The sequence below is a fragment of the Lagenorhynchus albirostris genome, chromosome 1 (genome assembly GCF_949774975.1).
Source record: "Lagenorhynchus albirostris chromosome 1, mLagAlb1.1, whole genome shotgun sequence".
In the NCBI taxonomy this organism is placed as follows: domain Eukaryota; kingdom Metazoa; phylum Chordata; class Mammalia; order Artiodactyla; family Delphinidae; genus Lagenorhynchus; species Lagenorhynchus albirostris.
Genome location: NC_083095.1, coordinates 55,444,645 through 55,462,271, shown reverse-complemented (window position 1 = coordinate 55,462,271; position 17,627 = coordinate 55,444,645).

The following is a 17,627-nucleotide window of genomic DNA, read 5'->3' as shown; positions in this document are numbered from 1 at the left end:
ATATATTCTGAAAAATATATTTTTCAATATATTAATGGTTTTCCTAAACAAAACACGATTAATAAAATTGCATGTTTTGATTGATTAGATTGGAATACTGTTAAACATTGTAAATATAAGACTGAAAAATATTCAAAGCAATGAACTAAAAAGAATACTGATAATTCTAGCAAATAACATGAACCAGATCACCTTTCTGGTTGGCAACGTAAGATGCCACTATAATTTGTGATGGAAAAATAATATTTGCTAAGCTTAAGACTAGCTTTTTAAAGCAGTAAAATGAAAATCCTATTAACAAGGGCCTGGCACAGATCAACCAGGAAGCAACTTCCAAAATAACATTTCTGAACTTTTAAAATATAGCATACAATATTTAAAACACCTGGTCGAGATCAAAAGGAAGACTAGTTTTAAAGTTCAGAATATTGAATTTTATAATTTTAAAATCTAATAAAAGATACCATACATATTTTATTGATAATCAGTCATATTAGAATAAAAATTAGGAACCAGTACTTATGCCTCTAAATCTGACTGCTTGGTACATCTTCTCATTGGTTGAGACTAACAAAGAAAAACAAGAAAGTAAGATTTTGTTTCATAATATATATGCCTCCAAAATATGCAGATGTGGATATGAATATTATAATGGTATAACAATGAACAAAAGGGAAACATAAAAAGTTTATGATGTACATTTCCCAAAGAGATCAACTGGAAAATGTTTCTAAATAATAATTATTATAATTATATATATGTACACATACATGTGTGTTTTAAATTTATCAAAAAATGTTAAGGTTATAAATATTAAGAATAGTCTGTGGGGCTTCCCTGGTGGCACAGTGGTTGAGAGTCCGCCTGCCGATGCAGGAGACACGGGTTCGTGCCCCGGTCCGGGAAGATACCACATGCCGCGGAGCAGCTGGGCCCGTGAGCCGTGGCCGCTGAGCCTGCGCGTCCGGAGCCTGTGCTCCGCAACGGGAGAGGCCACAACAGTGAGAGGCCCGTGTACCACAAAAAAAAAAAAAAAAAAAAAAAAAAAAAGTCTGTGCTATGAACAACTTAGAATAGGATGATGTGAAGACAGATTTGAAGAACATTTACATTAATAAGAATATCAATGCCTGAAGGAAAGAACCAAAATGTATAGTTTAAAATTCTCAAATCTAAAAGAAGAGTTGATTTGTTTTTAATGGTAAGCAATTGTACTATAGTTGAAATTAATATATAGCTCTTTGCTTTTATGTGTCAAATGGAACCTAATGTCATGGACTGTGAAGGGTCTGATATTTTACCATACAAGTTAGCCTGTCACAGGTTTACTGATGCTGAGGGAACACTCTGGAATCAGAGATGAAGAATGATTTATTATCACAGCAATAACAGTAGACAGAATGTCAACATTCTTATGCTATTTCCCTGTATCCCAGCTCCCACAATGTGACATAAAGAGGCCAAATGACACCTGCACACATTATGGATTGCATTACAGGAAAGGATCGCTGAGCTTCAGGAACTTGAATAGTTTATAGTGGTCAGTATGTAGGCTTGCCCTTTCCCTGGAAGGGGACACTATCACTATTTTACAAAGCTGTAAAAAAACCTGTACTTTGCTTCAGAGCTACCCATGTTTTTCAAAGCTCTTTACTGTACAAATATCCTTGAAAAGATAGACTGAAACAAAGCATAGCCAGTGTCTCATTTGACAAACATGAAGAAATGTGAGAGACCTATGGGTAATTGTCTCCCAACACTATTCTTTTGAATGAATGATACCCAGAGACAAATGTATGATACTGTTTGACTTCTCCCTCCTCTCTTATATAATTACTGTTTACTCATGTTGAACTATTGGGGTGCCATCATCCATTCAGTTGTGTAAATATTTTATAATCATCCTTGATATCCCCCGAGCTAAACAGTAAAGACTTTATCCCCCAAGTATACTTATATCTCTCATTTTTCTCCCATTTTTACCACCAATGCCTAGTTACTTCAGTGTTCTCTTGTACCTCAGCATTAACCACACAACTGGTGAAACATGCATCCATGTTGAAGGAGCACAATCTTTTTCATAATAGGAGACTGGTCATTTCATATCCTTCTACCCCATTAGCCTTAGAAAAAATTAAAACTATTAATGTGGGCAACAAGGCCCTGCAGTTATTGCCCTTCCAAGCTCCCTCCAACCTGGTCACATAAAACCCTCTTTGCTCTCACTACTACTTCCACACTGACCTTCTCAGGTCTTTCTATCTCCCACACACTTACTTCCCACAGAGTCTGGGCATTTACCATTCCTTACTCACCTAACTGACCCCTCCATATTTTAGTTCATCCTTGACAACCTTTCCCTAACCTCCTTAGTTAAATGCCCTAATTAGGAGATCCTAAAGCCCTGGGTATTTTTTTCTTTATAAACACTTGAGATATTCACCAATTAACATTTGTTTGGGTGATCATTTGATTGAAGGCTGCTTCCCCACTAGATTATAAGTGATTTGAGGGCCAAAATAATATCTGATCATTACCTGTGATACCTCATCTAATGCCCTAGAAGTAGTAGGCACTCAACAGATGTAAAATAACTATAATGCTGAATTTAACCACTGTGTAGATTGTGATAAGAAAAAAGGGAAAAAATGTGTTTAACAATGGCTGATTATTAGGTAAATAATACTATAATCAAATATTTGAACTTGCAGCAATTATAGTATACATATATACATATAATATATATATAGAATTTTTATAATATATTATAAAGCTAAGTAAATAGGCCAAAAAAATATTGCAAATAATGTAATACAGCTTAAATGTATAAATGCAAAAGTATGTGAAAGTAAATACATCAAATTGCTGAATGATTGGGTTTCAAAATTTTTTTAGCTAAATAGCATCTTTTTACATCTTTCCTACCTCTTCTACAATTAAAAAAATTATGTATAAAGATTTTAAAATTTAGTTTATTACCATATAGCTAAGCCTTATGTACACACATATAATAGTCATTTCAGAAAATACTGTGCACTACTTTCAGTGCAATTGAATGATTTTAAAGAAATAAAATATGTGTATGAAACTATCCTGTGGAGACTAGAAACACATACATTAAGCTTACAGTAGCATCATAATGTCATGAAAGGGCATATAAAATTGAATCATGTTGGAGATTTGAAAATATAATTCTTATACTTCCCAACTTTTATTATACAAGTAAATCAATGGAATTTTCCCTTCCTTACATAAGGATCCACAGTTATAGTCAATACCCTCATACAGATCTGAATTTTCTCTTATGTTTACAAATCCACAATCGACACTACAGAACAACAGTAATATTTATACCTTACTTTCTGCTATAGAATGTTTTAGATGGATCCCAGATGGCTTACAGAAGTTATAGATTGTTCTCTGAGCATATACCTGAGTTTTAGAGAGTAACTTTACTGCTGAATAAAAGGATATTTGAGATAGTGACTTTGATTTTTCTCTGAATATGCTAAGGAAGTACACAGAAAAATGTGGAATGTAGCCATCAGAGTTGAGCTGGCCCTTTTCTGGTTGTGGGGAAAAGGACACGCTGAAAACGAATACTGTTTACCATAGGAAAATCTGAAACAGGCACTAACAATTGGAAAATGAATACATTATCTTCTGTTCTTACCACAGGTAGAACCATCAGTAGAATTATACTGAATTTCACATCAGGGAACCAATTTCAGTGAACATATTCATAGTGATTGTAATCAACGCATAAAGAGTGACTTAGCTAGAAATGTTAGAAATAAAGGATAAATAATAGGATAAATTTATGAATGGCCTCAATGTTTTCCTTGTTTCTGGAATTTTTAATTATTTATAAATAACGTTTAGTTGTTCCAAAAAATAATAGTGATTTTTTTAAAGTATATTGACAGGAATTCTGGTAAAGGCAGCAGTTTTAAATGCATGCCTCTAATAAGTCTAAAATCATGTTTTAGACCTCTAAACATGTTTTAGGCCTCTAAACATGTTTTAGGCCTCTAAAATCAACACTGAGTGAACAGAGAAGAGAATGAACAGGTGGAAAAAGAATATGGAAACCCAAAGCTGAACCCTAGGTAATGTTATTACCTCATATCACAAATATTGAGAGACTTCGTCCAGGTATAAAATACACAGTTATAAATCAAAGACAATCCAAAGATTCACTGGAAATCTAGGTAGAAGGAATTCTGGCCATCTCTATTATATACTCCCTTATTTAGGGAAGTGAAATCTAGAAACTACAGCAAGCCAAGGAAAGAATGACAGTCATTCACATTTAATACACTTTTTCACAAACCAGATAAAGAGATGGAAACTTGAAACCACTCTGAGTGGTTTGCTCTAGCACTGTTTCTTTAAAAGAATGGGGATCCACAAATAAGTGGGGTAGGGAATTACTCTATTGTGGATGATAAAGTAGAGTTGAATTCTGGAACTTTAATAGGCCCTGAGAAAGATGGGCCCAGTGTACCTATAGCTATTTTTCTTACTAAGAACTAAAAAAGGCAGAGAAGGCTCTCCTAATAAGAAAATTCAAGTAACCTTTCCAAACAAAAACCCAAAGAAGGCAGTGCTCTTCATTTCATTTCACTCAGAAGTAAGAGAGAACTTTCAAGAGGTGTGACAGAGCATACACCTCCAGAACTGGAGAGGACAGAGCTGTAAATAAGCATTGAATAGAAGCACACTATGTACCTGGAGTAGAGATATGAATGAGAAGAACTGTGGCTAAAGAATACGGGTTACCAGGGTATCAGGGAATACAAAGAAAAACTGAGCAGGGATCAAGTTCCAAATCTGGGACTGCCCAGAATCTCAGTTTCTTCCCTCAGACCTCTTGATGGACATTAGTTTAATATAAATATTTACTATCCAGATCCCTCCTAATACTAAGGAAATAATTTGGATAAATGGAATAGGACCCAAGATAAAACTACCCATGCTAGTTTTTTAACAGCTTTATTGAAGTATAAGTGATATACAAGGCATTGCATAAATATACATACATGTGTATGTACACAAAAAATGTACATATAAGTATAATTTGATGAGTATTGACATGTATATATCCATGTCAATCAAGGTAGTAAATATATCTTTCACTTCCCAAAATTTCCTCCTGTTCCTTTGTGTTGTTTTGTTTTGTTTTGTTGTGGTAAGAATACCTAACATGAGATCTATCCTATTAATACATAATTAAGTATACAATACAGTTTTGTTAACTATAGACGTAATGTAGTACAGAAGATTTCTAAAACTTATTCATCTTGCATACATGAAACTGCACTCCCATTAAACAGCAATTTGCCCCAGCCTCTGGCAACCATTATTCTACTCTCTGTTTCTATGAGTGTGACTATTTTAGATACTTCATATAAGTGGAATCACATAGTTTTTGTCCTTCTGTGACTGACTTATTACTCTTAGCATAATACGCTACAGGTTCATCCATGTTGTTGCACATGGCAGGATTTCCTTCTATTTTAAAGTTGTATAATATTCCATTGTATGTACTTACTACATTTTCTTTATCTATTCATCTATCAATAGACATTTAGGTTGTTTCCACCTCTTCACTATTGTGAATAATGCTGCAATGAACATGGAAGTGCAGATATGTCTTCAAAATCTGATTTTAATTAATTTGGATATATACCGAGAAGTGGATCATATGATAGTTCTAGTTTTAAATTTTTGAGGAATTTTCATACTGCTTTCAATAGTGTCTACACCATTTGGCATTCGTACCAATAATATACAAGGATTCCAATTTCTCCATATCCTCACGAACACTTGTTATCTTTCATTATTTTGGTTTTTGATAAAAGCCATCCTAACAGGTGTGAGGTGATATCTCATTGTGATTTTCATTTGTATTTCCCTGATGCTTAGTGATATTGAGCATTTTTTGTATATCTGGTGGCCATTTGTATGTCTTCTTTGAAGAAATGTCTACTCAAGTCCTTTGCCCATTAAGCAAATGCCAGCACTGACTAAAGGATGAGAGACAAAAAGCAGGACAGCAAACTGGAGATAATGAAAAAAATCCTGAGGCAAAAATTAAGGAATAATGGCACGCTCATGAAATGATATTAAAAACATAAATCTGAATACCACAAAGAAGGGTTGAATGTGTGAATAATGGAAGAGGGGAAAAGATGAGGAGGAAAGAAAAGAAATCAAGGAAGGAAAAAGGAGAAAGAAGAGAGAGGAGAAGGAATAGAAGGAGAAAAAGTAAGAAACAAAATAAGCTGGAAAATGGGACTTAGGAGAGAGGGATAGAGACAAAAACAGAGACAGAGAGATACAGAAAGAGAGCAGAATGTCTGCAGCTTACGAAAGAAGAGAAAGATTCCCCAAGATTCAAAATGGAAGAAGCCAATTAACTATGTCCCTAATTTATTTCCTCACTTTGATTAAGACAAAAAAAAAATTTTCCTTGTTGAAAAGACAACCCTCAGAATGGGAGAAAATATTTGCAAATGAAACAACAGACAAAGGATTAATCTCCAAAATATACAAACAGCTCATGGAGTTCAATATCAAAAAAACAAACAATCCAATTAAAAATTGGGGTGAAGATCTAAATAGGCATTTCTCCAGAAAAGACAAACAGATGGCCAAGAGGCACATAAAAGATGCTCAACATCACTAATTATTAGAGAAATGTAAATCAAAACTACAATGAGGTATCACCTCACGCCAGTCAGAATGGCCATTATCAAAAAAATCTAGAAACAGGGCTTCCCTGGTGGCGCAGTGGTTGAGAGTCCGCCTGCCGATGCAGGGGACACGGGTTCGTGCCCCGGTCCAGGAAGATCCCACATGCCACGGAGCAGCTGGGTCCGTGGGCCATGGCCGCTGAGCCTGCACGTCCAGAGCCTGTGCTCCGCAACGGGAGAGCCCACAACAGTGAGAGGCCCACATAGCGCAAAAAAAAAAAAATCTAGAAACAATAAATGCCGGAAAGGATGTAGTGAAAAGGGAACCCTCCTGCACTGTTGGTGGGAATGTAAATTGATACAGTCACTATGGAAAACAGTATGGAGGCTCCTTAAAAAACTAAAAATAGACCTACCATATGACCCAGCAATCCCACTACTGGGCATATACTCTGAAAAAAACATAATTCAAGAAGAGACATATACCACAATGTTCATTGCAGCACTATTTACAATAGCCAGGACATGGAAGCAACCTAAATGTCCACTGACAGATGAATGGATAAAGAAGATGTGGCACATATGTACAATGGAATATTACTCAGCCATAAAAAGAAATGAAATTGAGTTATTTGTAGTGAGGTGGATGGACCTAGAGTCTGTCATACAGAGTGAAGTAAGTCAGAAAGAGAAAAACAAATACCATACGCTAATGCATATATATGGAATCTAAAAAAAAAAAAAAAAAGGTACTGATGAACCTAGTTGCAGGGCAGGAATAAAGATGTAGACATAGAGAATGGACTTGAGCACACGGGATGGGAGAGAGAAGTGGAGTGAAATGAGTGTAGCATAGACATATATACACTACCGAATGTAAAATAGTTAGCTAGTGGGAAGCAGCAGCATAGCACAGGGAGATCGGCTCAGTGCTTTGTGATGACCTAGAGGGGTGGGATAGGGAGGGTGGGAGGGAGGCTCAAGAGGGAGGGGATATGAGGACATATGTATACATATGGCTGATTCACTTTGGTGTACAACAGAAACTAACACAGTATTGTGAAGCAATTATATTCCAGTAATGATCTATTTTAAAAAAATGGTTTGGTATTATCTGGTACAGTAATTCTTTACGTATCTTGCAACACAGTATTCTAGTCCTTGGATCCAGAGATACTCAGTACATGGCTAAATCATGAAGCATTCACAGGAATGTATATAACACAATTGTTAACAATAGTCAAAAACTGGAAACACTCCAAATGTCTCTTAACAGTAGAACTGTCATATAAATTATGGTATTTTCCTGCAATAGAATAATCTGGTTTGACATGGATAAATCTCAATAGCGTAACTTATAGTGAAAGAAGAAAGTCAAAGAATTATACATGTAGTATGACCCTTTATGTAATTTCCAAATTATTTTACGTAGTTTAGAGATACTTACATAGATAATGAACTATAAGGAAAAGCAAGAGAATAATTATCACATAGTTCAGAATAGTGATTACCTCTGGAGGGAGAGAAAGCCTATGATCAGGAAGGGAAACAAAGGGAGTTTTTTAAGGGACAGGCCTCATTCTCTTTCTTATTGTGGTGGTTACAGTAGGAATACTTCATTTCAAATTATTCTTTAAGAGACTTATACTTTCATAATTTCGGTTGTATGGCATTTTTCACAATAAAAATAAAAGATTTTTAATATAATCAAAGTATTTCTCTCTACACATATCAACATATATAATCAAATTTAAAAGTACTTAAATCTGGGCTTCCCTGGTGGCGCAGTGGTTGAGAGTCCGCCTGCCGACGCAGGGGACACGGGTTTGTGCCCCGGTCTGGGAGGATCCCACATGCCGCGGAGCGGCTGGGCCCGTGAGCCATGGCCGCTGAGCCTGCGCGTTCGGAACCTGTGCTCCGCAACGGGAGAGGCCACAACAGTGAGAGGCCCGCATACCATAAAAAAAAAAAGTACTTAAATCTAAAAAGTGTAAATATAAATATTCTGTGGAAAAACCATAAAAGTATGCTGAAATACATTACAGCTGGCATGAATAAATGGAAATTTCTATTCCTGTAGAATAGAGGACTCAATTTTGTAAAGATGTCAAGTTGATCTATAATTTAATCAATTTCACACAAAAGCATTTTATTGTGCAATTGTGAAGCTGATTTTAAAATTCACAATTAACTGTAAAATTGCAATAATAGCCAAAACATATTTTTAAAGGAGAAAATAATAAGAAACTGTACTACTAGATATCAAGATTTATTATGGAATCAAATAGAGAGTGCAGAAATAGATCCATACATAGCTGGACACCTGATTTATTCCATTGTAGATTAATGGAGAAAAGATTGACTTTTCATTAAAAGAGTGAGGATATTTACTATCCTTAAGAGAAAAAAAGGATTTCCTTATATCACACCAAGTTCAAAAACCAGGCCCAAGTGAATTAAAGAATTAAATGTGGAAAACAAAAATACAAAACTTTTAGAAGACAATATATAACAATATCTTTATGATCTTAAAATCATAATACTTGAACAAATTTAAAGTATAATGAGAGCAGAGAAGATTTTTACTGGGTTAAAAATTACTGTTGTCAATTAAAAATTATAGAAAGACAGTGAAAGGACAAAACAGCAACTTGGAGAAAGTACTTGCCCTATATACTATCGAAGTAAATATTTGTAACTAGAATATATGAAAATTTTTTTAATAAATAAGAGAAAAGCAAACAACCTAAAAGAAAAATGAAGACATAACATGAAAAATATTGGTAGAAATGACAATACAAATTACATAAATATAAAGATAATTGTTCAACCACATTCATCATCCTAAAAATGCAAATTATATTTTTACCAATTTGATGGCATATCACAACCATCAGATTGGCAAAAAAAAAAAAAAAGAAAGAAAGAAAGAAATGAAAGATATTTATTAACAAAATAAAAAAGGGGCACCAAGAATGGAATGGAATGGTGGGTTCTCTGCTAGGGAGGTGTACAGCAAAGACTTTACAGACAAGGTTGATCGAACCCAGTGTTGAAATTGTTTTACAGAAATGTACAGCAAAGACTTTACAGACAAGGTTGATCGAACTCAGTGTTGAAATTGTTTTACAGAAGGATAGTACAAAAGGGTTTTCCATATGGAAAGACCAGCGTTATTAGCATAAAAAAAGAAAGATCAGAAGATAAAAGCAGAGCTTTTGTGTGCTAATATTATGATGGAGTTTAGCCTGTGTCTAATATGATCTGATTTTAATTTCCAAAAAATTCAATCTGGCAGCAGAGAATTTGTTAAGAGAAATACAAAACCCAAAGAAGAGAGACTACTTTTGAAACTATTCTAGTAATTCACGTACAATATGATAGATGCTTTAATTATCAGTAGCTCTAGGGATAGAAAAGAAAGGCTAGGTATGATAGATGATACAGAAGCTGAATCTATAAAACTTGATGATTGAATGGGGGTAAAGAGTGAAGGATATGGAGGTGTCTATAATGAATATAAGAAATAGAAAATTATTGATTGTTTTTACCTAAAGAGTAAAAGGACTAGATTTGTATTTTTAAAATATCATCCTGAAGACTGTATTTGGGAAAGTGGGGAGATTGGAGGTAAGGAAACAGTTTAAGAGATAAATGCAATGTTTCAGATAAAACTTGTTGGGAAACCAAAGTACTATAAATGAATAAAAGCAACATATTATAAATGTTTTGCTAAGACTCACCAATCCTCCTAAATTGTTCAGCAGTTCAGGTAATTCACATAGAAATAAATGGCAGAGTCAGACATAGCCTAGGAATATATCTCTAGTAACTTTGAATAGTTGGAGAAGAATCTGAAATTTTCAGGCATGTGTATGCTTTATATATCAGTTTTCCCACTTGAAACTAATTACTTTGCCAGGAAAGATACATTAAAAAAGCAGAATTCCTTATTTTGGACCATGATTGGCTACTTCAGAAAAATTTCAAAGTTAACAAAGATTATCTCTTAATGTTTAGGAAAAATGTGTTTGAGAAGAACACTTTATTTATTTAGTAAATGTGTATTGCTCCCCTATTTTCCATATATAGATACTTAACATATGAAACATATGTTATATACATATACATATATATGGATATAGATCCATATATGTAATATATATAATTGTATACAATGTATACAATTGTATAATAAATGGATATAATTGTATACAATGTATAATATGCAATATATGTAATACACATATATTACCCTTATGTATATATATATTACTCAGGCCATGTGCCACAAATTATATAAGACAGCATAATTAAATGTATTCATTGTCATAATTATGTAATAGGATTGCAGTAGAAACACAAAGAAAGGCATACAAAAATCTGTGTGTGACAATCACATAGGTTCAATAGTGAAGGTAATGTCTAAGTGGAGACCTAGTTGATGAATAGGAGGCTGATGTGTAAATAAGTTAGTGATAGACACATGTTGGAAAAAACAGCAGAGGCAAGAGTCCACATTTTACTAGTTCAAACTGCCAAAATGGATAGCATAGGGGATGGAAGGAGAAAGGAGCACAAGCTGTGGCTAAACAGGATTTGGGGATTTTTATATTGTGAGAGTGGGAAGATTCTGAGCTTTGAACTGAGGCTTATCTCCTCATTTCTGGTTTAGAAAAAGGATCAGTAACAGTATGAGGCAAATTGGAGCATTAGGATTAATGCTGAATAAAAAGAACATGATCTCTGCCCTCATAGTGCAAGAGAAGGATCTGATCTGAAACCAAAAATTCATTCATTAAATGTTAATATGGAACATCCAAGTGAAAACCACCTTTAGGCTCAGACGAAAGAGTCCCACTCTGGGTTTCACATATCAGGAACACACAAAAAATAAACGTGTTAAAGCACACTTCCATCTCTTGGGATCTGTTGCGCAGCACTGACAACACAAACTGTACCCCTAAATTTTTGTTCTCGTTACTAACTTGACTTATGCTCCAGGGAAATGGTTTTCTGCATCTCTTAGTTTATACCAATTATACAAAAGGTGAATGTGTCCAAATATCATAAAAGTTTGTGGATTAGAGCTTAACCAGCTCCATATAACAGCTAAAGGGGCATCAAATGTTTTCACCAGCTCTTACTTTTTGCTTTCTGCCATGAAAACAGCAACTGCCAAAGGGCTTCTCCTTCAGAATGGGTCCCAGAATAAGACACAGGGAGAAGAGCCAAAACAGCAAACCACCAGTAGCTGACTTGTAAAAATAAGTGTTTATTTTTATAATCTACTGAGATTTGGGGGTAATTTTTTACTGCAGCAAAGCTGACTAATAAAATTAGAAAGGAATGAAGGCAAAGATGGAATGACAGAGAAAGAAATAAAGACAGTGAGTGCCCTTTAAAGAATCCTGAGGGTGAAAAGAAACTGTCAACTTTAAGGAAATTTGGGAGAGAAGAAAATTATCGTTTTGAGAGAGTAGAGAACTGAGTATGTTAAAATACTAATCTAATGTGAAAGTCCTGTTAAGGAGAGCATATTGAACACACAGAAGGAATAATCCAGAGAATGAGGTCCCTAAAAAATTGAGATGAGATGGAGTTCAGAGTAGAGATGGAAGAGTTCTCTTTCAGTGTAAAGGAACACATTTTTCTTTATAATTGATGGTCAAGAGGAAACATTGGGTACAGGTGCAGGTAAGTAAATAAGTGGGTTAAAAATTAAAACTCACTGTTTACCTTAACTATCACACTACTACCACACTCACAACACTACCACACTCACAACACCAGACCTACAGGTTTTCCATACCAAGAAATGCTGACACTATCTGCCTAGAGTTAGTGCAGACCATACAGGTTAAAGGTTCAGTCCCACAAGCCTGCCCCCATCTCTAGACATCCACCACAATTAGTAGGTCCCAGGTTACCCAAAACTTCTATCCAACTTGGCTACAAATCAGAGGCTGCTAAGACCCTCTCCTTGAATTCAGTCATTTGCTAGAACATGTCACAGAACTCAGGAAAACACGTGCTAATTGATTACATGATAAAGGATACAAATGAACATCCAGATGAAGACATACATGGGATGAGGTCTGGAAAGGTCCTAGGCAAAGAAGCTTCTGTGGAGTTAGGGTGTGCCACCCTCCCAACACATAGATGTGCTCACCAACCTGGAAACTCTCCAAACCCCACACTTCTGGGATGTTTATGGAGGTTTCATCACAGGCATGATCAATCATGAACACAATCTTCAGCCCCTCTTCCCTTCCCAGAGGATGCAGAGTGGGGCTAAAAGTTCTAATCATGGTTTGTTCTTTCTGGTGATTAGCCCCCATCCTGAAGCTACCTAGGAGCCCATAAAGAGTCACGTCTTTAGAACAAAAGATATTCCTATAACCCCAGGAAATTTCAAGGGATTTAGGAGCTTTGTGTCAGCAACCAGGGTCAAAGACCAAGTATTAGAACAAAAGATATTCTTAGGGCTCTCATCACTTAGGAAATTACAAGGATTTTAGGAGCTCTGTGCCAGGAACTTGGAAGCAGAGATTAACACATATTTTTTCGATCATTTCACAGCAGGGAAACAGGAGTTGAGGGATTTTTTTTCAGTGAAGAGATGAGGATAGCTGAGGCTGTGAAAAGGCAAGATGGGAAGAGATTCCAGTTTGAGGAAAGTTGAGAAGTACTAAGATAGTAAAAAAAAAAAAAAAATTGAGATGTGCTTAGATAATACATAGAAAACTTTCGGGACACATTGAGAGACCAAATGAATTTGGAGACAATGATTTAAAAATCTGCCACACTTCTGAGGAGTGTTTAGATGTCTAAGAACTACCCAGAAAAACTAAAATCCATCTAGGGTTGGTGTTTTCTAAGCTAGTGCAATGGAATCATGATACAAGATCTCAGAGGATATCAGTGAGAAAACTATTAAAGTGATGAAAATGGTATTTAAAACTGAGGGATAAAGTGAGGAATAAAGATGCTAATAATAGATAAAAAGAAAATATAACAAGGAATGGGCATCCTCTGAGTTCAGTGAAGAATGTAGTTGAAGTAATTAAACAAAAGTGGATTATAAGAATTGTGGCTATAGGACATTTAAATAGACAAAAATAGCTTAATTTAAAGAACTGAGTTCCTACTGAGATTTCCAACTTTTATGTAGGGTAGTATATGAGATCCATTCAGAAGCTCCCCCTCTATGTCACTCCAGGCAGCTCCTTACTCAGCTATTGTGTAAAATCAACTAAGCTCATGTCAATTTTAAATACTTACTAAAAAAGAATTCCAAACCAACTAGAGTGCTTTTAAAACTATTACTATTGATTTTCATTTCTTCCAAACACAGTATAAGTTTTCCTGATGAGAAATAGATTAGCTTGTTTCAATTCTAACTGTGATGAAAAAGTGAATAATAGACCAGAAACAAAATAAAAAGCAACTTAGTATGTTTGCTGTAACTGATTTTATCACACATATTTTTCTTGGCACACTGCCAAGATTAAAAGCAAACATGCTGACATCCTCATATTATTTTTGGATCACAGGCATAGAATCTCTATAGGTGATAATCACAGAGAATCCACTTTTCCATTCTTCTAAACCTCAAAAATCTAGAAGAAGTCATTGAAACTTGGGACTGTGCTATATTGGGCTCATTTTGAGAAAGTCATTTTATAGCCCATTTGCCAAGAAGAGAAATTTTGAGGTTCAAAGTAACCTTCTATCATCTTCCATTCTTTTGAAATAATATGAGTTTTCCACCTCCATGAACATAATGTTTCCCCAATTTCAGTCTAAAATTGTTCAATCTGTGGTGAAGCTCTTTTGAAAGGGCAAGGGGAAGAGGTTAAAAAAAGACCTAAGGAACCACAGAAATCTATTTAAACCCAGTCCTAATATCCATCTTTAGTCTTGGAGGTCTCGGCATGACTCTTTTCTATTACCATGGGTCTTAAAATACACAAGGATAAAAACAAATGGAGTCCATATTTTAAAATCTGGAAAATATCCTGATATATTGAAAGGTTAATTATTTTTTATTAATTGGTATGCAAAGTGTATTACTAAAAAGAATTCATCTAATGAGCTCATTTCAGCTACAACCTTGTCTACCATTAGCTCTTTTGTTAAAACCACTTGGAAATAGGACCCATCTTTCTCATTTTGGTTTCTCATCTTTAGGCAGTGATGAGTAGGCAAAGCAAGTTTTCGAGGTCCATAAAATGATTCTTTCTATAAAAATAAGGAAATTAATCTTTTATCTAATAGTTTCAGGATGTCATCAGTCTGAAGGTTTACATAATCTCCTGATCCCTGGAGTCACAAGCTCACTAAAAGATACATACATACGTACATAAAAATGTAGGTAGATTTTGGAATTTTAAAGCCCTCTTCAACTCTCAAACACCTCTCATCTTAGACTTATGTATGTGTTCTATGTTTCTTTGTTTTCACCTCGCTCTATTGTTGGTCTTGATTCCTTTGATGACATCCTGTTTCTACAACTCTTTGTCACATAATAAACACTATTTTCTTCTTTTGTTTCCGAAAAACCCACTAAGCAAAGAATGTTTTCCATACGAGACTTTCACTACCAAGAAATTTATCAACTGACATATCCTACCAGGCTAATATTACTTCCTTGTTAGGTCTTATATTTTCCTCTTTCTTCCATCCCTACATTTCTCGTCATCATCATATCCCTCTAGGGAGAAACTCAAATTCTTCTTTCTTGATTATGCAAAACAGTTGTGGTCAACCTTTGATTTACCCTCTTTTATCTGGACTAGGAGCTGTGGTTGAGGTGGGAAAAAAATCCATCAAAGTGCTTCTTTTTTTTAAAACTTTTTCTTATTGCAGTATAGTTAATTTACAATGTTGTGTAAGTATCAGGTGTACAGCAAAGTGATTCAGTTACACACACACACATACCTATACATGTATATATACATATATATGTGTATATATATAAATATATACACATTCAGATTCTTTTCCATTACAGGTTATTACAAGATAGTGAATATAGTTCCCTGTGCTATAGAGTAGGTCCTTGCTGTTTATCTAGTTTATATATAGTAGTGTGTATATGTTAACCCCAAACTCCTAATTTATCTCTCCATCCCCCACCTCCTCACTATCCTCTTTGGTATCCATAAGTTTGTCTATGTCTGTGGGTCTGTATTATAAATAAGTTCATTTGAATCATTTTTTTTTTTAGATTTCACATGTAATTGATGTCACATGATATTTGTCTTTCTCTATCTGACTTACTTCACTTAAGGTGATAATCTCTAGGTCCATCCATGTTGCTGCAAATGGTATTATTTCATTTTTTTTTGACTAATATTCAATTGTATATATATATATATATACCACATCTTCTGTATCCATTCATCTGCTGATGGACAATTAAGTTGCTTCCATGTCTTGGCTATTGTAAATAATGCTGTTATGAACATTGGAGTGCATGTATCTTTTTCAATTATAGTTTTCCCAGATATATGCCCAGGAGTGAGATCATTGGATCATATGGTAACTCTATTTTTATTTTTTTAAGGAAATTCCATACTGTTCTCCATAGTGGCTGCACCAAGTTATATTCCCACCAATAGCATAGAAAGGTTCCTTTCTTCCACACTCTCTCCAGCATTCATTATTGGTAGACATTTCAGATGATGGCCATTCTGACCAATGTGAGGTGATACCTCATTGTAGTTTGATTTGCATTTCTCTAATTAGTAATGATATTGAGCATCTTTTCATGTGCCTATTGGCCATTTGTATGTCTTCTTTGGAGAAATGTCTATTTAGATATTCTGCCCATTTTTTATTGGGTTGTTTTTCTTTTCAATTTTAAGCTATATGAGCTGCTTGTATATTTTGGAAATTAATCCCTTGTCAGTTGCATCACTTGCAAATATTTTCTCCCAGTCTGTAGGTTGCCTTTGCATTTTGTTTATGGTTTCCTTTGCTGTGCAAAAGCTTTTGTATTTAATTAGGTCCCATTAGTTTATTTTTGTTTTTATTTCCATTACGCCAGGAGACAGATTCAAAAAATATTGCTGTGATTTATGTCAAAGAGTGTTCTGCCTATGTTTTCCTCTAGCAGTTTTATAGTATCTGGTGTTACATTTAGGTCTTTAATCCATTTTGAGTTTATTTTTGTATATGGTGTTAGAGAATGTTCTAATTTCAATCTTTTACATGTAGCTGTTTAGTTTTCCCAGCACCACTTATTGAAGAGACTGTCTTTTCTCCATTGTATATTCTTGCCTCCTTTGTCATAGATTAACTGACTATAAGTGGATGGGTTTATCTCTGGGCTTTCTATCCTGTTCCATTGATCTATATTTCTGTTTTTGTGCCAGTACCCTACTGTCTTGATTACTGTAGCTTTGTAGTATAGTCTGAAGTCAGGGAGCCTGATTGTTCCAGCTCCATTCTTCTTTCTAAAGATTGCTTTGGCTATTCAGAGTCTTTTGTGTTTCCATACAAATTGTAATTTTTTTAATAAAAAATGCCATTGGTAATTTGATAGGGATTGCATTGAATCTGTAGCTTGCCTTGGATAGTATGTTCATTTTAACAATATTGATTCTTCCAGTCCAAGAACATGGTATGTCTTTCCATCTGTTTTTCTCATCTTCAATTTCTTTCATCAATGTCTTATAGTTTTCAGAGTACAGGTATAAGTCTTTTGCCTCCTTAGGTAGGTTTATTCCTAAGTATTTGATGCAGTGGTAATTGGGATTGTTTTCTTAATTTCTCTTTCTGATATTTTGTTGTTAGTGTCTAGAAATGCAACAGATTTCTATATATTAATTTTGTATCCAGCAACTTTACCAAATTCATGATGAGCTCTAGTACCTTTCTGGTAGGGTCTTTAGTATTTTCTATGTATAGCATTATGTAATC